The 17,406-nt window shown below is 36.3% G+C and overlaps 1 protein-coding gene across 9 annotated transcripts in view; it reads left to right on the top strand.

The window, feature by feature from the left end:
* Muc16 (mucin 16, cell surface associated) overlaps positions 1-17,406 on the top strand; it is a 191,066-nt gene that overhangs the window by 57,715 nt on the left and 115,945 nt on the right. The gene's annotated exons all lie outside the window — the stretch shown is intronic.

Genomic DNA, 17,406 nt, shown 5'->3' on the forward strand with positions numbered 1-17,406 from the left:
TTCCATTGGAACTGGGCTCCAAAATTCTGTCTTTTGATTGGTTATTTTCTTTGAAATTGTTTCTGTCTGTTGCAAAAATAGATTTCCTTGATGAGGAATAAGGATTAGACTTTTCTATGGGCATCAGGACAAATGTTTACATTGTTGTTTTGGATTATGCTGGTTTAGTAAATTAGTTGTATGTTTTTCTGGGTAATGGTGTTCAGTACTAAGTTCCCAATACCAAGCATGATTTGCCTCTTTTTAAGCATGTCTAAAAACTAACTCGAGAGCTGTTGGTTCCCACAAAAATATACATGCCATTACTCCCCCCGTAAGGTTATTGTGGAATGTTAGTAGTTGCTGTGGTTCATAGACATTATAGCTGGGTAAGACAGTTTGTTGCTTTTCTCCTTTGAAATATTTTACAGTACTCTTTGGTACCATGAAAGCTAATCCTGAATGAAAAAACAGTTCCAGCTCAGGATCTTCAGTGTCTGAAGTACATGGTATCTTCAGCAAACAGGAACTCCCACATCAGGGGGGAGGGGGAACAACTAAAGGAAATAGCAATGCTGCAATATTTCCCTGTTCATTTCTGATTCTGTTAATTTGGGTCCTCATTTTCTTTTGGTGAGTTGGACCAAAGATTTTCAATTTTGTTTATCTTCTTGAAGAACCAAACTTTAGATTTGTTGAGTCTTTGTACTGTTTCTTGTTCTGATTCTTATTATTTATTACTTCTACTTATCAAGCGGGTTTGGATATAGTTCTTCCTACTTGTAGTTTTTGAGCTGCATCATTAAGTCATTTTTTGTGGTCTTTCTGATTTTTTAAAATGTGAGCACAAAGAGTTATATTTTTTCTCATGGAATTGATTTTAATGTTGCCTAGCAGGTTTATTATGTTGTGCTTTTATTTTCATTCAGTTTCATGATATTTTGTTTTATTTATTTCTTAGTTTCTTCGTTGAACCACTTGTCATTTCATAATGAGTTGTTTAGTCTCCGTGGTTTGTGTACTTACTAGAGATTTGTTTGCTGTAAATTTTAAGTTTTATTGCATTGTGGTCAGATAAGACACAAGTTGTTTCAATGTTTTTGAATTTTTATAGATTTATTTTATGTCCCAGAATGTGGTCTATTTTAGAAATGTTTTATGTGCTTCCAAAAACAATGTATTATTCTTTAGTGTTTGGATTGGCTATTTTGTACATTTGCCAATTCTATCTGATGTATGATGCCTATTAATTCCAATATTTCTCCCTTTTTTTTCAGAAAACTTGTATATTGGACCAAGTTGGGTACTAAAATAACCCACTGTTAATGAATTGATGCTAATCTATGTCTTTAAATCCAAGAGTAGTTTTTGGGTTTGTGTGAAATTGAGGACCCCAAAGTTTGGTCTATATATGTTTAGGATAGTAATGTTTCTTAGGTTAACTGTTCTCTTGATTAAAATGACAAATCCCTCTTTATCACTTCTGACACATTTCAAGGTGAAGTCTATTTTGTCAAATATTAAGAAAGCAATGGCTGCTTGTGTCCTGTTCCTATTTGATTGGTGAAAATTTTACATTTTTTTACTCTTAGGTGATCTTTGAATCTTTGAAACTATGATATATTTCTTATAGAAAATAAGTAAAGTCATTTTGTTTCTTGATCTATTCAGTCTTACTGTATCTTTTGATTGAAAAATTATGGTCATTAATATTTAAAGTTATTATTAAAATATGTATGTTAATAGCAGGTTTCACATTGTTAAGTTTTAGTGTTTTGTTTTCAATGCTGCTTTGTATTTTTATAATCATGGCTTCACATTTCTTTCCATAGTCTCTCTGCTATGCTACATCCTCTCTTCAGTTTGAAATAATTCTTCCTGTATTTTCTTTAGGTTTCGTTTGTAGGATATAATTCTCTTAGGCTGTGTATATTGTGGAGAATTTTCATTCTCTTTCAATTTTGGCAGATAACTTTTCTGACTATATAGTTCTAGGGTTTCTATCATCTTCTATAACTAAGACTTTTATCATTTGCAAGGCATTGCTCCAGGTTCTTCTGGCTTTCAAAGTTTCCATGGAGAAATCAGATAATATTTGGTTAGGTTGTAATTGTGGTTGGTTTCTTTCTTTGTTTTTCTTTTTCAGATTTCAATACACTTTCTTTGTTACATATATTAGTGTTTTAACTATGATATGCTCTGGGGATTTTCTTTTCTGGTCTTGTCTATTAGATGTTATATGTGTTTCTTGTATCTGTATAGAATTGTCTTCCTTGGTGTGGGGAAGACTTCATAAATCATCTTGTTGGAAATTTCTATAGAAGTGACATAGGACTTCTTTCACTATAATTCAAAGGTTTGAAGATGTTATGGTCTCCTCTTTTCTGTTTCTGTCCTTTATTGTTTGCTTGTTCATCTTCATAGCCCTTGCTTATTTTGTTCAGATCTTTTTGATCTTTGAACCTTGATATTTTATCTTCTGATTGATTCATTTTATGTATAAGGTTTTTCTTTGAATTTTCTAGTTGACTCATTGGATTTTACATTCCCATCATTATTTTAGTGTGAGTCTTCTTCAATGTTTCTATCTTCTTATTGAATTCGATTTCTAAGTACTTGGTTGTGTTCTTCATATCTTAGGCATCATTCTGATGTTGAGTCTCCTTAAGTACTTTCTCCTTAATTTCATTGAACTGCTACTTTGTGTCTTTTTTAAACTCCTAAAAATTTTTGAAGAAGTTTATGATTTTTCTTCTAAGTCCAGTATTCCAAGGATTATCTTCAGTCATTTTCATTAGCAAATACTTATATAAGCCTGAAAGGTTTTGGAGAGAGCATAATAGTTTGATCTTTTATGTTATTTGTATTTTTATGATGAGAAGTAGGTGTGTATGCTTCTTTAGTTAGTTCTAAGTCTGATATGGTTAGAGCAGAATGGAACAGAAAGACTAGAAGGTAGGTGGGGCCTAAAGTAGAAAAGGCTTCAGTGTAATGATGGTGGAAATGGCCTTGATGTAATGAAGCTAGATGAACAGAGAAGACTAGGTGGAATCTACATCTTGGTTTAAAATGTGAGTGTGGGGTTATATCTGGCTGAAGTTAGATATGGAATAGGAGGATCCTGTGTTGCTGTATGTCTGCCTCGATGCTGGTATGCCCAAGTACCACTGGCAAGTGCTCGGGAGAGACAGAACATGGTCCATAATAAGGGTTCTGTTCCATGTGTCCTTGAGTGAGAAACAGCAGAGTCTAAGATGGGGGCTATGTTTCCTGGTTTCCTGTGTACTTAGAAATCACTGGGGTACTGCTGGGAATTGGGAACAGGTAGTTGGTCCATGTTTCCTTTTAGGGCATCTATGGAGTTGGAAGAAAGAAGACCTTCTCTGAGAGATTTAGGCTCATAATGACTAAGGCCTTCCATTTCAGTGATCCTTGATGAGGATGGACCATGCTTGTCCAAACTGTTTTATTTGATGGCAGATGTGAATAAATATTCCTTACTCAGGTTGAACCAGAAAATAAACATCTTTTGTGAGAAAGAAAGCCCAGGATTAGAAGCTCATTGGCTGAACACTAGAGTCTTTTCTAGACACCTAATTAGCATGGAGAACTCCAGGTCTTAATGCTATATGACTGATTATCATGGTCTTCTCAGGGGAGTGTTAAGGTTACATGTTTCAGATCAGGTAGTTTGGCAGGAAGCTGGATCCATGCCTGCTATTCTCAATTCTAAGATTCCCCCAGGTTTGAGCCTGCTCAACCTTACCAGTTCTTTTGTCTGGTGGCACAGTTACTTGCCCCCACTGTGATTTGGAGATGGGTAGGTAGAGTTCAAGCAGAAATCTAGAGGTTGATTTTGGTGCAGGCAAGGCTGGCCAGAGTAGTCCAGATAACTTTATGTAAGATACATTCTAGGTTTGGGAGGTTGCAGAGTGTGGATGAGAAAGTTCAGGGAAACTCACCAGCTTAGTGAATGATGTAGAAGATCTGTCATGTTGGTATCTTGGCCATTGTTCTGTTGTTGTGAAGAGACATTATGGCCAAGGTAATTCTTTTAAATTAAAGAATTTAGGAGAGGCTTGCTTACAGTTTCAGAGGTTTTGTTCATTATCATTGTAGCAGAGAGCATGGCAGCATGAGGGTAATTGCTGTAGCACTAACTGAAAGGTATATCATGATCTGTAGGTAGAGAAACACTAGCCTTGTCATGGGCTTTTGAAACCTCAAGGCCCACCTCCAATGACATACTTTCTCCAACAAAACCACACCTCCTAAATTCTTTTCAAATATTGTTACTCCCTGATGATTAAATACTCAGGATTTTCTTTACACATTTTATCTCCTTGAACACAGGACTTAGTCCAATCATACTTCATGGTGCTCTCTCTCCTTAAACTAAATACATTTTGTATTTTTCGTTGCTCAGCTTGTTCCTGTTTATTGTAAATCTGCATTAGAGTGACCACTTATAATCATGTGGCAATCAATACCAGGCTACGCTGAAATCTCCTCTGACAATAGTTTTAATCTAACATGCAACAAATTTAGCCTTAGGCATATTGGAGGGATGGTTTTAGAGGCAAAAAGTATCCCATTCTTCTACAAAATATCACAAGAATAGTCTTTAGACCACTAACTAATATCCTTCTCCCCTAAAATCTGTTAAGTGTGACACCCTATTCCACATTGCCCTCAGCTTGGCTGTCTTCTATGTTCCTGCTAGGGCTCATTAAGACCTGTTTAAAGTGCCCAACAAGTTTTCTAGTCCAAAATCCCACAGTTTTCTACTCTTCTCCAGCAAACAGCATTGTCATGCCTATCATAGTAAAACTCCAGTCCTTGGTACCAACTTCTTTTCTGTCTTGGTCTTTTTCCTTTTCAAATAATTTCTTAATACTTTTCAAACAGTTCTTCCTGGTGGCTAAGTATTCAAATATATGAGTCTATGTGGACCATTCTTGTTTAAACCACCATAGGTAAAAAGGTTGGCTGTGGTACAAAGAGACTTGTCAGTTGTGGCAACTGGGGTGGGTCCTGGTGGAAATCTATAGGTAGTTTTCAGTATAGGTAGTGTTGGCCAAACTAGGTTCAAGAACTGCATGTGGGACCTGAACTAGATTCTGCAGAATGAGGAGAAGAAAAGGAGTGTCAGGTATATTCATTGGATTAGAATCTCAAGAAGACTGTGAGAGCTCTTTTTTGTTATCTTTATTTTATTTTTATTAGATATTATATTTACATTTCAGATTTTATTCCCTTACCCCATTCCCCCACCACCCAGGAACCCCCTATCCCATCCCCTTCCTCCTGCTTCTATGAGGATGTGCCCCCACCTACACCCCCACTCCCACCTCCCCACCCTCAAATTCCCCCACACTCGATGTTCAGCCTTTCATGGGAGCAAGGATCTCCTCTCCCACCTATGCCCAACAAGGCCATCCTCCCCTACATACTGATAGAGTCATGGTTCCCTCCCTATGTGCTGCCAGGCTGGTGGTTTAGACCCTTGGGAGCTCTGTTGGTTGGTATTGTTACTCTCCTCATGGGACCACAAACTCTTTTAGCTCCTTCAGTCTTCTCTCTAACTCCTCCATTGGGAACCTCTTGATGAGATCAATGGTTAGCTGTGAGCATTTGCCTCTGAATATGTCAGACTCTGGCAGACCTCTAGGGGGACAGCTATATCAGGCTCTTGTCAGCGTACACTTCCTGACATCCACATCAGCATCTACCTTTGGTGACTGCACATGGGATGGAGGTGGAATGGTCTCCAGACAGCTCCTCCTTCAGTTTCTGTCCCACACTTTGTCTCCATATTTGCTCCCTTGAGTATTTTGTTACTCCTTCTAAGTAGAACCAAGGCATCCACATTTGGTCTTCCTTCTTCATGAGCTTCATGTGGTCTGTGAGTTGAATCTTGGCTATTTCAAGCTTGTGCACTAATATTCACTTATCATTGAGTAAATACCATGTGTGTTCTTTTGCGATTGGGTTACCTCACTCAGGATGATATTTTCTAGTTCCATCCATTTACCTAAGAATTTCTCAAATTCATTATTTTTAATAGCTGAGTAATATTCCATTGTGTAAATGTACCACATTTTTTTATCCATTCCTCTGTTAAAGGACATCTGGTTCTTTCCACCTTCTGGCTATTATAAATAAGGCTGCTATGAACATAGTGGAGCATAAGTCCTCGTAATATGTTGGAGTATATTCTGGGCATATGCCCATGAGTGGTATAGCTGGGTCCTCAGGTAATGCTATGTCCAATTTTCTGAGGAACCGACAGATTGATTTCCAGAGTGGTTGTACCAGCTTGCAATCCCAGCAACAAAGGAGGAATGTTCCTCTTTCTCCACATCCATGCCAGCATCAACTATCACCTGAGTTTTTGATCTTAGATATTCTGACTGGTGTGAGGTGGTATCTCAGGGTTGTTTTGATTTTCATTTTCCTGACGACTAAGGATGTTGAACATTTCTTAAGGAGCTTCTCAACCATTCAAGTTTCCTCACTTAAGAATTCTTTGTTTAGCTCTGTACCCCATTTTTTAATACAGTTATTTGGTTGTCTGGAGTCTAATTACTTGAGTTCTTTGTATATATTGAATATTAGCCCTCTATAAGATGTAGGAGTGGTAATAATCTTTTCCCAATCTGTTGGTTGCCATTTTGTCCTATTGACAGTGTCCTTTGTCTTACAGAAGCTTTGCAATTTATGAGGTCCCATTTGTCAATTCTTGATCTTAGAGCATAAGCCATTGGTGTTCTGTTCAGGAACTTTTCCCCTGTGCCCAAGTATTAAAGGCTCTTCCCCACCATCTTCTCTTCTAATAGGTTCAGTGTACCTGGATTTATGTGAAGGTCCTTTAATCACTTGAAATGAGCTTTGTACAAGGGGATAATAATGGATTGATTTGCATTCTTCTACAGTTGACCTCCAGTTGATCCAGCGCCATTTGTGAAAATGCTGTCCTTTTTCTATTGGATGGTTTCAGCTCCTTTGCAAAGATCAAGTGACTATAGGTGTGTGGGTTCATTTCTGGATCTTCAGTTCTATTCCATTTATCTTCCTGCCTGTCTCTGTACCAACACCATGCAGGGTTTTGTTTTGTTTTGTTTTGTTTTGTTTTTTATCACTGTTGCTCTGTAGTACAGTTTGAGATCAGAGATGGTGATTCTACTAGAAGTTCTTTTATTTTTGAGACTAGTTCTCACTACTCTGGGTTTTTTGTTATTCCAAATGAATTTGCAAATTGCTCTTTCTATCTCTATGAAGAATTGATTTGGAATTTTTATGGGGATTGCATTGAATCTGTAGATTGCTTTTGGCAAGATGGCTATTTTTAGAAAATTAATCCTGCCAATCCATGAGTGGGGGAGATCTTTCCATCTTCTAGGATCTTCTTCAATTTCTTTCTTCAGAGATTTGAAGTTTTTGTCATACAGATCTTTCACTTGCTTGGTTAGATTCACTCCAAGATATTTTATTTTATTTGTGACTATTGTGAAGGGTGTCATTTCCCTAATTTCTTTCTCAGCCTGTTTATCCTTTGAATAGAGGAAGGCTACTGATTTGTTTGAGTTGATTTTATATGCAGCCACTTTGCTGAAGTTGTTTATCAGGTTTAGGAGTTCTCTGGTGGAAGTTTAAGGGTCACTTTAGTATACTATCATATCATCTGCAAATAGTGAAATTTTGACTTCTTCTTTTCCTATTTGTATCCCTTTGACTTCCATTGTTGTCTGATTGCTCTAGCTAGAACTTCCAGTACTATATAGAATAGGTAGGGTGAGAGTGGGCAGCCTAGTCTAGTGCCTAATCTTAGTGGGATTGCTTCAAATTTCTCTCCATTTAGTTTGATGTTGGCTACTGGTTTGCTATATATTGCTTTTACTATGTTTAGGTATGGGCCTTGAATTCCTGATCTTGCCAAGGCTTTTAACATGAAGAGATGTTGAATTTTGACAAGTATTTTCTCATCATTTAGTGAGATGATCATGTGGGTTTTTTCTTTGAGTTTGTTTATATAGTGGATTACATTAATGGATTTCTGAATATTGAACCATCCCTGCATTCCTGGGATAAAGCCTACTTGATCATGATGGATAATTGTTTTGATGTGTTGTTGGATTCGGTTTGTGAGAATTTTATTGAGTATTTTTGCATCAATATTCATAAGAGAGATTGGTTTGTAGTTCTCTTTCTTTGTTGAGTCTTTGTGAGGTTTAGGTATTAGCGTAATCGTAGCTTCATAGAACAAATTGGATAGTGTTCCTTCTATTTATATTCTGTAGAATACTTTGAAGAGAATTGGTATTAGGTCTTCCTGGAAGGTCTGATATAATTCTGCACTAAAACTATCTGGACCCAGACTTTTTTGGTGGGGAGACTTTTAATGACTGCTTCTATTTCTTTAGGGGTTATGAAACTGTTTAGATGGTTTGTCTGCTCCTGATTTAAATTTGGTACCTGGTATCTGTCTAGAAAATTGTCTAGAAATTTATCCAGGTTTTCCAATTTTGTTGAGTATAGGCCTTTGTAGTAAGACCTGATGATTTTTTAAATTTCCTCAGTTTCTATTGTTATGTCTCCCTTTTCTGTTCTGATTTTATTAATTTGGATACTGTCTCTGTGCCCTTTGGTTAGTCTGGCTAAGGATTATCTATCTTGTTGATTTTCTCAAAGAACCAGATCTTGGTTTTGTTGATATTTTGTATAGTTCTTTCTGTTTCTACTTGGTTGACTTCAGCCCTGAGTTTGATTAGTTCCTGCCATCCTCTCTTCTTGTGTGTATTTGCTTCTTTTTGTTCAAAAGCTTTCATGTGTGCTGTCAAGCTGTTTGTGTATGTTCTCTCCAGTTTCTTTTTGTAGGCACTTAGAGCTATGAGTTTTCCTCTTAGTACTGTTTTGTGGAGTCCCACAAGTTTTGGTATGATGTGTCCTCCTTTTCATTAAATTCTAAAAAGTCATTAATTTCTTTCTTTCTTTCTTCCTTGACCAAGTTATCATTGAGTAGAGCATTGTTCAGTTTCAATGTGTATGTGGACTTTCCATTGTTTTTGTCATTATTAAAGAACAGCCTTAGTTCATGGTTATCTGATAGGGTGCAAGGAATTGTTTCAATTTTTGTATCTGTTGAGGCCTGTTTTGTGACCAATTATATGGTCTATTTTGGAGAAGGTACCATGAGGTGTTGAGAAAAAGGTATATTCTTTTGTTTTAGGATGAAATGTTCTATAGATATCAGTTAAATCCATTTGGATCATAACTTCTGTTAGTTTCATTGTGTCTCTGTTTAGTTTCTGTTTCCATGATCTGTCCATTGCTGAGAGTGGAGTGTTGAAATCCCCCGCTATTATTGCATGAGGTGCAATGTATGCTTTGAGCTTTAGTAAAGTTTCTTCTATGTATGTGGGTGCACTTGCATTTGGGACATAGATGTTCAGAATTAAGAGTTCACCTTGGTACATTTTTCCTTTGATAAGTATGAAATATCCTTCCTTATCTTTTTTGATTACTTTTGGTTGAAAGTCAATTTTATTTGATATTAGAATTGCTACTCCAGCTTATTTCTTTGGACCATTTTCTTGGAAGATTGTTTTCCATCCTTTTAGTCTGAGGTAGTGTCTGTCTTTGTCACAGAGGTGCGTTTCCTGTATGCAGCAAAATTCTGGGTCCTGTTTATGTATCCGGCCTGATAGTCTACACCTTTTTATTAGAGAATTGAATTCAATGATATTAAGAGATATTAAGGAGAAATGATTGTTGCTTCATGTTATTTTTGTTTTTAGAGGTAGGATTATGTTTGTGTAACTATCTTCTTTTGGGGCTATTGGAAAATTACTTTCTTGCTTTTTCTAGGTTGTAATTTCCCTCCTTGGGTTGGAGTTTTCCATCAATTATCCTTTGAAGTGCTGGATATGTAGGAAGATATTGTGTAAATCTGGTTTTGTCATGGAATATCTTGGTTTCTTCATGAATAGTGATTGAGAATTTTCCTAGGTATAGTAATATGGGCTGGCATTTGTGTTCTCTTAGGGTCTGTATGGTATCAGTCCAGGGTCTTCTGGCTCTTATAGTCTCTGGTAAGAAGTCTGGTATAATTCTTATAGGTCTGCCTTTATATGTTACTTTACCTTTTTTTCCTACTGCTTTTAGTATTTTTTCTTTGTTTTGTACATTTGATGTTTTGATTATCATGTGATAGGAGGTATTTCTTTTCTGGTCTAGTCTATTTGGAGTTCTGTAGGCTTCTTGTATATTCATGGACATCTCTTTCTGTAAGTTAGGGAAGTTTTCCTCTATAATTTTGTTAAAGATATTTCCTGGCCCTTTAAGTTGGGAATCTTTACTCTCCTTTATACCTATTATCCTTAGGTTTGGTCTTCTCATTGTGTCCTGGATTTCCTTGATGTTTTGGGTTAGAAGCTTTTTGCATTTTGCATTTTCTTTGACCGTTTTTAATGTTTTCCATGGTATCTTCTGCACATGAGATTCTCTCTTCTATCTCTTGTATTCTATTAGTGGTGCTTGTGACTATGACTCCTGATCTCTTCCCTATGTTTTGCATCTCCTAGGTAGTCTCTCTTTGAGATTTCTTTATTGTTTCTACTTCTATTTTTAGATCCTGGAATGGTTTTGTTTAATTTCTTCACCTGTTTGGTTGTGTTTTCTTGCAATTCTTTAAGGAATTTTTTTGTTTTCTCTTTAAGGGCTTCTACCTGTTTACCTTTGTTCTCCTGTACTTCTTTAAGGGAGTTATTTATGTCCTTCTTAAAGTCCTCTCTCATCATCATGAGAAGTGATTTTAATTCTGAATCCTGCTTTTCCAGTTTGATGGGGTGTCCAGGACTTGCTGTGGTGGGATAACTGGGTTCTGATGATGCCAAGTAACTTTGCTTTCTCTTGCTTACGTTCTTGAACTTGCCTTTCACCATCTGGTTAACTCTAGTGCTACCTGCACTCACTGTCTCTGACTAGAGCCTGTCTTTCCATTTTTGTTGCTTGTGTCAGAACTCCTCAGGGTCCAGATGTCTCTGTGATCCTTTGATCCTGAGCTCCAGCTGCTCTGAATACAGTGGCTTCTCTAGGATGTCTCAGGATATGGTGTCTCCATGGTAGCAAACCAGCTAGGTGTCCACTGCTCTAGGCACAGTGTCTCCTCTAGGATATCTCAGAATAAGGTATCTTCATGGGAGCAGACCAGCTAGGTGTCTGCCCCAGCCATAAGGATCCAGTGGAGGGCCACTATGAGAGCTCTTAACCTGTGCATTCTTGCATCAACTTGATGTGATATGGACCAGCCTCAGCTTTCTTCATTCTGTCCTTTCTATTCCTTCTTCTAGTCCCTAATCATACCAACATCATACCTGCTTTCTCATCGTTTATATTCTCTTACCTTGGGGCCACAGCATATGCTGCTCTTGGAATTCTGGAGTTTTATTTTGTTTTTTGAAAATTTCTTTTTCTGAATTTTACAGTGACTTTCGATAGACCATAAATGTCTTCCATGCTTATATATTATATACAACCAATCTCTATTCTCTATTCTATCCATTTTCTCATATATTTTTCTTTTTTTATGTTGACTTTTTTAGATATTCTATTTATTTACATTTCAGATGCAATCCCTTTTCTTGATTTCCCCTTCCTAGAAACCCCCTATCTTATCCCCCCTCCTCCTTTTTGCTTTTATACTATTTTAATTACATGCAAGTATTAAGGTCAGTTCTCGGTTGAGGAATTAGCAATACAATATATGCAAATAGTCAAGGAACAAGTAAGACACTAAACACAAATAGTCAAAGAACAAGTAAGGCAATAAATAAAATTCTATGAACACTCCCGTGATTACTGTTTCTAAGGGCTAATCAGGATGACCAAAATATCTGAGCCTACTTCCCTGTCCTAGCCCAAAGTCACTTTCATGTCTGAAGTCTACTTTCTTGTTCTAGCCTAAAATTTAGATTCCTGTCTGAAATTACTTCTTTGTTCTAGACTAATGTCAGACTCCTGCCTGAAGCCCACTTTCTTGTCCTTGGCCAGTGTCATATTCCTGCCAAGCAGCCCATTTTCTTGTTTTGGCTCATGTCAGATTTTTGCCAAGCAGCCACAAAAGCTCTCCACCTCTCCCCTCTTTTATATTTCATAAACAAGACTGAGTCTGTCTTGGGTAATTTTGATAAGAATATCTTCCTTACCCATCATGGAATATGTATTATCAAAAGCAATGCACTTATGTCTTAGGTTGTTAAGGCTCTGTGCAGAATCTTACCCATCCTTGGCTTGCCAATTTGTTAATTTAATAACTGTCTGGGGGTCCATTTTCAGGTTCAAGCCATGTATTTTGGCTACCAACATGCATATGTTGTTAAAGACAAGCTTTAACATGATGGGCATGAGTAAAACTATTCAAAGGACAAAAAGGGCTAGCATGATCAAGCTATATATGCCATTCTTGAAGCTTGACCAAAATAAAAATACTGACTTCAGGCCATAGGTGATTTTATCAGAAGTATCTGCCACATCAATGCTCAACAGAACAGCAAAAATTTTTATTATTTCTCTTAAGAAAATTTCCTATGAGTGAGGACTTATTTAAAACATCATATACAACTTACAAATTTTTATACAGGTGAAGAAAGTGTCTCCTCCTTTTCTACCAAATATTAACTGCCTATCAAACTTCAGGCAGGAACAGAGCTTCATGAGCTCCTCATCCAAGCAACTATTCCTTAAGTGGAGACAGGGCTTTGTGAGAATCCATTTGACATTCCCCAAGTCTACCACGGGATGCTGACTGATCTCATTTTCTGCAAGTAATCATAATTTTGCAAATATAAGAATATAAAATGTGGAACCAGTGACCTGTCATATCTTAAATACAACATCCCTCAGCAGGTCAATAAGTTTCTGTATTACTGATTTACCTTCCTCATCACAATGCCAAAATACCTGACAATGTCAGCTTAAGAGAGAAATGTCATATGTTGGCTCACAGTTCTACAGTACAATCATAGCAGTAACATCATGTCAGCAGGAGCTTACAGCATCCAGTCACACTGCATCTGCAGTCAGGAAGTAGAGTGAGATAAATTCTGGTACTGAGTTCATCTTCTCTGTTTTTATTTAGTCTGAGACTCCAGCTTGCTGGATGGTGTCATCCATATTCAGTGTGTGTTTTCCCACATCAAAGTGGGAAATCTTTCTAGAAATGCCTTCATGTGCACATACATATTGGTTTCCATATGATTCTAAATCCAATCAAGTTGATAGAGATTAATCATTGTTGTTTGGTTACTTTTATGCCTATGTCAAGGTAAAAAATATGGTGGAAGACATAGAAGAAGTAATCTGTTCTTTTGTGGGATCCAGGGAACAGAGACAGGGAGAGTTTAGGAACATGATATATCCTTCAATAGCATGTGGAACAAGTGACTTAATCCAATGTATCCAATGAGCTCCCACCTCTGCTAATAGTTTACTCAGTTATTAGCTCATTCATCGAAGAAGTTAGCACTCTTATAATTCAATCACCCTTCAACAGTTTCACCGACCATGACCCACACCTTCAACACATGAGCTTTCTAGAGGACACTTCAAATTCAAAACATGGATATATAGTGACATTTCTATCACAATAACTCATTTATAGGAGATGATTTTGCTTTCAAAAAGATATATATCTGTCTCGATACACATCCATGTCACTACTGAAAAGGTATTAATATTTTCTGATAAATACACATAAGAGAATGCTAGTAAGCATCCCAAATGTGCAAGATAGCTCCCTGCTAGTAGTTTTTAAAAATGTCAATAGTCCCAGTCTTGAGAAATTGCTGCACATAAACTTTTGGTTTTATCATTTAATGGATTGTTCGAGAACTTTTTGTAACCCTGGTACAATATTTTTTGATGGCTTGTTTTGAAATGTTTAACCTCCCCCTCAAAGGTCAAGATTTTCCATATTTTACTACTTGGGATTAGATATTTACTCCTGTTCCTTCTCTTCATCTTCCTCCTATTTCTCCTCTTTCAGCTATTCTTCTTTGTCTTCCTCCTGTTCACATCCTTTTGTTCCTGTTCATCATCTTCTTTCTTCTTTTCATTTTTGTTCTCTTCCTCTCCTACTCTTGTACCTCCTATTCCTTTTTTCTTCTGCTCTTTCTTTCATCTTTCTATTCTTTTTGATCCTCTTATTTCCCTTTCTATTTCTGTTGATCCTATTCATTTCTTTCACTTGTTCATCTTTTTTGCCTTATTACCCCTTTTCCTCCCCATATCCTCCTTCCTTTTTGATTATCATAAGTCCCCAGTTATAGTAGAAGATGATAGGGGAAGTTGGGGATGGTGGTGATTTTATGGCTAACTGCTTCCCAGTTGTCTAAGAGTCACTTTCTTTTCCCGTCATCATAACAATTGAATTTTCAGGCTTTATAAGACATCTCAGACAACTATAACTTTGAAAAACATTGCCACCCTTAATCAATACACACTGAATTGTGCCTGTAGATGTTCTGTCACCAGCAAAACTGTCATAGAAAGGCTACTGCTAAGAACCAAAGCATTAATGGCAGCTTATGTTTATCAAAAGAATCCTGTGTGGTGAGAATTTTGTAATTATGTTACTTTTATGCAAAACGTGGTGAGTTGTTTTACTCATTTTTACTGAGAACCACTATGCATTCAAGGAGGAAATAATTTGCCTTAGATCCTGACTATAAAGTGTGGCAGGATGAAGATTTCACTCATCGACACTCTTACAACCTCAGGTAATATGAAGAACCATCCAAATGGTTGCAATCCCCAAATATCTGAACAGGCAGCCTCTAGCCTAATAAGCTAACCTAATTCATAGCTAGATATTTCTTTCTTACTATATACATGGAGATTCCCTTCATATATAATATGAAGTACATATTTCACCTTATTAAAGCAATATTGTTTTCTGTCCAGAAAATACTTTTTTGTTACTGTGACAAAATACCCTGATCCAGAAGCAGTAGACATCAGCAGTAAAATATTATTTTCTAGATATTAAAGGAATGTAGCTCACATGAATTCACAGTTGTGTCTATAAGCACAAGACTTGAACAACATAACAGCCAAAATACCACCATGGATGGGGGAGTGGAATTTCTGCTGTTCATGCACACATAGGTCTACTGGGGCATGGTTGAATCAACAACCACATCCATACAGAAAATTGTCTCCTTATTTTTTAGCATCCATTGATAATGCCCGAAGTAGGATTTGGAGCTCCTAAATTTTTCTCACATAAGATGAAGAGGTTATTTTGGCTTATACTTCTAGGTATAGCCCAGCATGGCAGAAAAGTCAGTGCAACACTAACTTGAAGCTACTAGCTGAATCATATCTACAATCAATAAGTAGAGATGTAGGGGAGAGAAATAAAGGTACCCAGCTAGCTTTTCCACTTTCTATATACTTCAAGATATCTTCCCAGGGAAAAATATAACCCACATTAAGGAGGGGCCTTCTTACCTCAATTTGTCTGATCAAATAATTCTTTATAAGCGTGTCAATAGGCTAACATAATTTACATCATCTCTTCTAGGTGTGTTTTAAGGCTTGTCTTCTATGACATTGTATATCCTTTCAAGTTGACAACATTAAGAGTTATTGAAAATTTACTGCAAAATTTGGACTAAACAAAGTATTTTTCTACAATATGAACATTGTTGAGTGATAGATTTGTTTTGTATGATTATCTACAAACCAGAGAAGCCTTCCAGGATTTATTGTTCCATTACAGAAATAGATGAAAATATAAATGTAAGATGACTTCAAAAGTCAAATGAAATAATACAGAAATAACTGGAAAATTTCAGAGTTTTGCCTAAATCTTACCTGTATTTTTATTTCTTAGATAGAATATCAGAAATGAAACCCATGATCCAAAAAATAGTCATGGAAAATTGTTTTCATGGCCTCCTCTTCCTCCTTTTTGTCCTTCTGTTCCTCTTCTTTCTCCTATTTTCCTTCCTTTACTCCAGCCTTCTTTCCTTCCTTATCTTCTTTTTCCTCCAGAGAAAAAGTCATGGGAAGTTCTTTCTTTGGCTTTCTCCTTTTTCTACTTCTTTTCCTCTTGGTGTGCATCTCAGACATAGGTCACTTGCCTAGTATGCACAAGGCTCTAGGTTCAATCCCAATACGTGCACAGGCATGTGAGTGCAAACACACACTCATACCCTTGTCCAATTACTGTCAAAACTTACTTGATAGAAATTATATCTGATACCCCATTTTTTCACCATTAAAGCACCATAATCCTCTCATCAAAATTTCCTCGGTTTCTCAACCCATACATATCATTATCATTCATATATATAATATACATATAATGTATATGTTTACATATATATAAATATTCATATATATTCATGTATGTATGTGTGCACAATGTTCTGTATTTATCTACATATCAAGGAATATCTGTTTGGGATATCTCTGTGGATATCCAACATCCAACCAGAACCCCTACTTTATAACCAACAATGTGAAGCAGAAAATATGGAGGCAACCTTATACTTAACTAGGTTTCTTACACAGCCCAGAATTAGCAGTTGCCTAAGGGTAGGACTGCCCACAGTGGGATGCATTTCCTGCATCACTAATCAAAAAAAAATCTCTAGTAGGTCAATCTGATCTACATAGTTCCACAGTTGTTATTCTCTTTCCTGATAATCAAGTTGAAATTTAAAGATAAGCAGAATAAATGGCAAACACTTTTATTACTGCTCCATCTCCCCAATACTCTATTTCAATATTTTGGTCCCCACATACCATTCCCACAACCAGCTACAATTTTATCAATTTAATGTTATAAATAATATGCATGCACTAAACTAGTGTCATAAAAATTCTTAAGAAACAATAACAGCAGTCGAGATAGCCCCACTCTCTTGAATGCCATTACTGAAGTTTGCTGCACCCAAAAGAAGAAGAAAAGATAAGATAACATAAGAAGCAGAGTGAGCAAAAGAAGATTTAAACTTTCTTCACAGATAGAAAAATGTAAATATACTTATCATAAACCTATATTTTTATCTTGGAAGAGAAAATGTAAATTAATTATCATAAATTTATGTTTTACTTTAGCAGTATGTGAAATATTATTACTGTGGCATAGTATATTCCTCTCAAAATTTAGGTCTTTTTAATTATTGTATGTATTTTTAGATTTTAAAATTATTTTTGTTTTATTTTTATTTATTATACTTTTTCTTTTAAAAAATATATATATATATATATAATTTTTTCTGTTTATTCCAGCTCTCCACCAGCTCTTAACTCCCTCCCACACCCATTTTTATTTCTTTACAGGTCCCATTCGCCATGTTCATGTCTTTTTTGTTTTGTTTTGTGATTATATTAAGGTTCAAGCCTCATTATACTGTT

This window comes from Arvicanthis niloticus, chromosome 27, assembly GCF_011762505.2.
Source record: "Arvicanthis niloticus isolate mArvNil1 chromosome 27, mArvNil1.pat.X, whole genome shotgun sequence".
NCBI classification, from domain to species: Eukaryota; Metazoa; Chordata; class Mammalia; order Rodentia; family Muridae; genus Arvicanthis; species Arvicanthis niloticus.